General features: G+C 38.5%; 1 protein-coding gene across 1 annotated transcript in view; it reads left to right on the top strand.

Annotated features, from left to right (window-relative positions):
- The window catches only part of CNBD1 (cyclic nucleotide binding domain containing 1), a 484737-nt gene that overhangs the window by 322813 nt on the left and 154925 nt on the right, over window positions 1-6999 (top strand). The window lies entirely within an intron of this gene.

Raw genomic sequence — 6999 nt, 5'->3', positions numbered from 1 at the left:
CGTTCTGGTACTCCAATCACACATACATTATTCCTTTTGATAGAGTCCCACATATTTCTTAGGGTTTCTTCATATTTTTAAATCCTTTTATCTGATTTTTCCTCAAATAAGTTTGTGTCAAGTGCTTTATTTTCAGTCTCACTAATTCTGACTCCCATTGCCTCAATTATGCTCCTACGACTTTCTACCGATTTTTCTAATTCTGAAATTTTATTGTTAATCTTCTGGATTTCTGATTGCTGTCTTTGTATGGATTCTTGCAGCCTGTTAAATTTGCCATTATGCTCTTCTCTAATCTTTTTAATTTCCTCTATTTCATCTTCTATATTTTGCTTAATTTCCTTCCAAGGAGTTCTGTATATTGATCTTTTATATTCTGCCTCTGGTAATTCCAAGAAATTTCCTTCTCTGGAAAATTTATAGTTTATCTTGGGAGCTTGCTGAAGCCATCATGGACTGCCTCTTTATGTGATTTGATATTAACTGTTGTCTCCAAGCCATCCATACATTATTTTATTTATTTTATGTTTGCTTACTGTGTCTTAGCTTCTTGTTTTGTTTTGATATGGCCAAATAGGCTGCTTGTGTGAACTAGTTTGATTATTGGCACCTTTGAAGCTCTAATGTCCTGTCTCTAGGTGGTTAGATCTGTTACTGTGTATGTGAGCTCAGGATTCTGCCCACTCTTCCTTTATGGATTCAGCTCAGGTGCCCAGGTAGATAGCCACCAAATGTGTAGTGCAGGCTCTCACCTACAGTCTTAGACAGGCATGGATGATTGGTGTAGGCACAGGCATCTGGCTGCAGCAGGGTGACACTCTGAGGAAGGCGGGGAGCTGACGGTCACCACCGAGTGTCCAGGAGGAAGGCACGTCCCTGTTCCCTAGAGCACGTAGTGGGTGGGTTTTGCAGCCAGACTATGAGTACCCAGTGCTGTTGGCTGTAAGGACTAAGGAGCATCTTTTATTCTTGGGCCCCTATCGCAGGCGGCTAGGTGGCATGGGTGGAGCCACCAGTCCTCAGGCCCCTGATGTGGCTAGGTGACCCTGCTTAATGGATAAAGCAGAGTCAAATGTCACAAACCTGCCACTTCACAGCTGAAACAGTTGAAGTTAGACTTCAGGTATATACCCTGTTGTACTGTGGTAATGAGGGCCTATGCTGTTGAAATGGGCCCACACAAGTCTATGCAGGGGAAAAGTCACTCAAAGTCCGTGGATCCCTTATGCCTGTGCCTAGGCAAAGGAGCTGCGCCTACCCTGAGTTCCTGGCTTAGGGGAGCCAGCAGCTTATTTTTTCCCTGTTTTTTTAATTTGTTCACTCTCTAAGGCTGGGAGGATGGCTCAGGGCGTGTGACGGATCCTATTTCTGGCCCTGGGCACTCGGCAATTGCTGAAGGCAGTCCGGGACCCAATGCAGAGCAGGGAGGAGGGAGGTAAATGGGAGAGAGGCTTTTCCCTGAGGCGGGTGTTTTTGATCCGTGCAGTAGGCTGGATGCAAATACTTATCTTTCGGTAATCGAGGGCTCCTTCTCACTGGTTCTGCGCGACCTAGTAGACTCACAGTAGCTGGGTCTCTCCCTGTGTAGAATACACCTCCAGAGCACCAGTGCTTGCCTTCCTCAGTGCTCACCCTCACGATGATCAGGCATGAAGGGCTCACGCTCTCACCAGGTCATGTCTGGCACCTCCTTGCTGCTTCCAAACCGTCTCTCCCTCCCCCTGCTACTCAGTCTGGTTCCTCAACTTTCCCTTTAATGTTCAGGGCTCCAAGATTGTCATATATAATCAAATCACTTATTTTTTCAGGTCTTTGTTGTAAGATGGTCCACCGGAAGCTTCTGACTACTCTGCCATCTTGGCCTTGCCTCCTGGGGACTATGCTTTCGAAACATCTCCCAATATATATATATTTTCCTTTTTGTTCATCTCGTTTCTTTCACTACAGTCTTTCAATATTGAGACTAGGTCAGGAAGCTGTGTTAAGGAAAGGGTTGGTATTATGTATGTAAAAAAAAAGTTCCTGACAAATAAGAAAGATAGAGATGAAGAGACAAGAAGTGAAGGCAGAGTTTTCAGAGAGGAAGTGAAGGCCAAGTTTTTAGACCTGAATATCTTGATTTAGTATCCTGAGCATAGGAAAGACAGGAATGAGTGTTATAATCAATTGACAGATTTTGGGGGAATTTCGGAACTGTGGAGTGTGCTGATTATTTGTCAGAGGTGTCCTTGGAAACCCTTAAGACCAGTACAAAATGAGGCAGCTCCAGCAAGATAGAAACGATGACAATAGAAGGTTAGATGGGCTGAGTTGCCATCACTTCTGCTTCTCCACAGCCCAAGCATTTGAAGGTTATTTGGTGCCTATATGGGGAAAGCAGAAGGAAGCTGACAAATAAGAATTTTTCAAGAGTAGGATTTCCAGAGAAAGATTTTGTTAGTTGCAGGAAATGTTTTGCATGTCTGAGTCAGAATATGTAAATTATAAGCCTGTTCATTGACCAAAATGATAAATACCTATAATCTTTTTTTGTGACTATCAGACTCCTACATATTACTTCATTTTAATCTCCTCTGTTAATCAATAATGTTATTTACCAAATATTTTAGATTCTTCTACCCCTTAATGGTCACTAGTACTTCCTTACCCCCTTATCATTGCGGACTTGAAATATATGTTGGTTTTGAGCTGTGGGAGGAAATAATGACATTGCTTTTGGTCAAAGGATTTAAGAGTCAATAACGAGGGCAGGATTTCTGGAATGGTAGAGTGAGGACTTCCCTAAATCATTCTCCTCCATAAAAACAATAAGATACTGGACAATAGTATAAAAATAAAATTTTTCAGAACTCTAGAAATTAATCAAAGGCTTGTAACAATCTGAAGAGAGAGTGTTTATTCAAGAAAAATAGTTGAACTGCCCCAAGAAAAGTAGAGTCTATAACATTTTATCTTGACTTACTTAAGTCCTCTTTTCCCAAATTCTGTGATAGCCTTGAAAACCAGCAGCCTTTCTCAATCACAGTAGCTGTGGAAAACAGCAGCCTTGCAGCCACTGGAGAGGGAAGGCCAGCTTGCGAGTTTCTCAGAAAACTCTTTCTCCAGAGCATTACCACAGTATGAACTGTCTGGCAACTCCCTGAGAAAGCTTCATTTAGAGGGCATTGTCGTTGTTTTACCCTTGGAGGAGGAGAAAACTTATTTCCAGAGGTGGCATATTATATTATTGCAAATGTTTGGTTTTCAATGAAAAATTATGAGTTATGCAAAGAAATACGAAAGTATAGCCCACACACAGGAACAAAAAGAAGCCACAGAAACTGTCCTGAGGGGATTCCAATGTTGGGCTTAATAGATAAAGACTTTAAATGAACTATTTATTATGCATAGGTTCAAAGAAACAAAGGAAACCATATCTAAAGAATTAATGGAAAGCATAACATCCAACATACAGAGCCCGTCAGTAAAAGGCAAAGGACTTATTGGTTAAAGTCGTTTAAGAAACTCTCTGGCCAATTGTTAGATGACCAGTACACTAAGCAGAGACTTCAATGACCGCACACTAAAGGAAATACAAACTTTACATAATTAATACAAGAAAGTAATTGAACAAATAAAAAGCAACAACAATTCATTGCCAGTTTTCAACAACAAAAAATAATAAGACACACAAAGAAAAATGAAAATATGGCCCATAGACAGGAACAAAAGCAGTGAATAGAAATATTAGCCAAGGTAAGCCAAACGTTAAGTTTAACTGCCAAAGAGTTTAAATCACCTATTATAAATACGATCAAAGAACTAAAGAAACCATGTATAAAGAATTAAATTTTGACAATGATGTCTCATCAAATATAGAATATCAATAGACAGAAAGTACTAAAAACAAAAACAAAAAAACAGAAACAAGCCAAATAAAAATTCTGGATTTGAAAATTATAGTAATGGAAATGAAAAAATATCACTAAAGCGGTTAGACAGAAGATATGAGCTGGCAGAAGGAAGAGTCAGCAAACTTGAAGATAGGTGAATTAAGATTATAGTTGTACCAGTGTATATGCATTATTGGAGTCCCAGAAGGAGAAGAGAGAGAAAAGGGGCAGAAGAATATTTGAAGAAATAAAGGCCTAAAAATTCCCATTTTGATGAAAAACAATCTTCACATCCAAGAAGCCAAGTAGGATAAACTCTGAGAGCTCCAAAACATCACACTCAAATTGTCAAATGTTGAAGAAAAAGAGAATCTTGAATCATCAAAAGAAAAGCAACTCATTTGTAAAAGCGATTCTCCAAAAAAAAAAAAAAAAAAAAAGCCAACTTCCTATGATATATTCAAAGTGCCACAGGAAAATGACTTCAATGTAGCATTCTATGAATAGAGATATAGAACATCAGAATAATAATAGTAATAGGTTAAAGCATAGCACAGTGGTTAAGAACATAGAGTCCAGGGCAAAGTTGCCTGGATTCTACCACTGTCACTTAGCTCTGCCACTGACTAGCCATCAGATCTTGGATAAGTTATTTAAAAAGTTTGTGCATTAGTGTTGCTATTTGTTAAATGGGAATGGGTTTGTTATAAGGTATTATATTAGTATATTAATCTATATAAAGAGTGTCTGGCACATAGTGTTATAAATGTGCTAGCACTTGTTTATATGTACATGTATGTACAGGCATGCACACATACATTCACACATGCATATATATGTATATATACAATTTACATACATATTGTTTATATGTGTTTTGATATATGTATGTCAATATATTTTGATATATGTGTGTATGTATGTGTATGTATGCATATATGTGTATGTGTATCGTTTTCTACCTAATAGTGTACACATTCTTTTCAGATTCAAATGCAGTATTTATAAAATTCGACCATGCAATGGCCACCCTTAACTTCTTCTACTGTTAATATCCTATTGGGTACAGCCCTGGTAGTGCAGTGGTTAAGAGCTCTCCTGCTAACCAAAAGGTCAGTAGTTCGAATCCACCAGCCATTCCTTGGAAACCCTATGGGGCAGTTCTACTCTGTCCCACAGGGTTGCTATGAGTCAGAATCAACTTGATGGCAACAGATTTGGCATTTTTTTGGGGGGGGGAGTGTAGAACTCAGTCATATAGTCACAATAAGGGTGACTGGGAAATCATTCTAGCTATGTGTCTAGATATAGGGAGAATCACTTCTCAAACAGCTAGCATCTTTCCAGTAGTTTGCCTTTCTGATTATCAACTACCCACACGTACCCTTCTTCCACCACATATAGTTACTATCTCACCAAAAGACAAAACCTGCATTTTTATTCACTATTGCATCTCAGAGTTTAGGATCTTGGAGAATATTCCCTCTTCTCCAGAAAGAACGAATGTAGCTATTTCTGGTCTATTAGCTAAAAACCAGAGAAAAACATTATCTGTCGCTGTCCTCCTACACAATATGCAGTGGTGGAGCAGGGATAGGCTATCTTCAATGAAAATTCACATTTAGAAAAAGGAAGACATGGAAATACATTATAGTCATTCATCCATAAAAAGTTTTGTTTTGTGGGGCAGACATTATAAAAGCCTTCTCAATAGTGGTATTAGAAGTTTTTAAAATTAAATCTGGATCTGTTTTTTTGGAGGAACTTCTCTTAACTCCACTATTTGTGAGGTTTTCCCTTGTCTCTTATCTCCATGGCCAAATCTGGCAAGAGGATTGGAGAATATGCTCCCTTGAATGGCAAGGAGTGTTACACAATTTCTTTTTGCTTTGGCTAATTTTGGTCTAAGGATTGTTGGAAAGTTCAATGAATCAAAAACCTAATTAGACCAGACTCTTGGATTCTTTTGGTGATACAAATCCCCCCAAAACAGATCAGGTTTCTGATTTATTTGTCTCTACATGCCAGTCTTCTACATCCCAGTAACCAAAGCCACTGTTGTTTTCTGGGTATTGTTTCTAAGTCTTTGCTTATTTCTATGCTTACTTTCTCTGTGCTTGCCTTTCTTAATGGAGGCTACCTTAAGGTCTTCTGAAAAAACAGACTTGGATGAGAAGGCAAAACTTTCAATTAGACCTTTGTACATGAATTTTTATCTACCATTTTACTATTTTTTTCCTATTTGTCCCTTGTACTCTATGTTATTTTTATTCCTTTGTTTTTAAATTATATTTTATTGTTGAGAATATACACAGAAAAACATACACCAATTCAACTGTTTCTACATGTGCACTTCAGTGACATTGATTGCATTCTTCAAGTCGTGCAACCATTTTCATCTTCCTTTTCTAAGTTGCTCCTCTCCCATTAACAGAAACTCACTGCCCCTAATTTTTCTATCTGTTCTTTTGAGGTGATGTTGTCAATTTGATCCTATATAGATAATTCTTAAAAAATGATAGGTTTTTGAAAGTCAAGGTCTTTGAAAACCTTTTCTTGCTGCATGTGGCTTTTACAATTATGGTTCACATTTCTCAATCCTAACTATTCCTTTTCATTTATACTTGAAAACTAGTCAGTTGTCTCCAGTTAATAACACATAGCTATAAACAAGCAACACTGAGTAAACAAACCACAGTAACATTCTGGTTTTTTCCAACTACTTCCCATTAAGTAATAAGCTACCTAGGCACTTGTTCTGTCATCCAAATTATTGCAGGTAACCAATACATCAAATATTCTGCCATTAAAAAATGTATCTCCACCTTTTTAGTCTGTCTGTGAAATTATTTCATTGCCACTTCCTGCTTGGCTGCTAAGTCACTGCCACATATTTTAGACTTTGATTATGATACCATGCCACTTCTGATGTTGTTGTTGTTAGGTGCTGTCAAGTCGGTTCCGACTCATAGCACTCCACGTACAACAGGATGAAACACTGCCCGGTCCTGCATCATCCTCACAATCATTGTAATCATTGTTACGCTTGAGCCCATTGTTGCAGCCACTGTGTCATCCATCTCCTTCAGGGTCTTCCTATTTTAGCCTGGCCCTCTGCTTTACCAAG

This window comes from Trichechus manatus, unplaced genomic scaffold (assembly GCF_000243295.1).
Source record: "Trichechus manatus latirostris isolate Lorelei unplaced genomic scaffold, TriManLat1.0 scaffold00009, whole genome shotgun sequence".
Classification (NCBI taxonomy): domain Eukaryota; kingdom Metazoa; phylum Chordata; class Mammalia; order Sirenia; family Trichechidae; genus Trichechus; species Trichechus manatus.
This window is presented reverse-complemented; position numbering and strand designations above follow the sequence as displayed.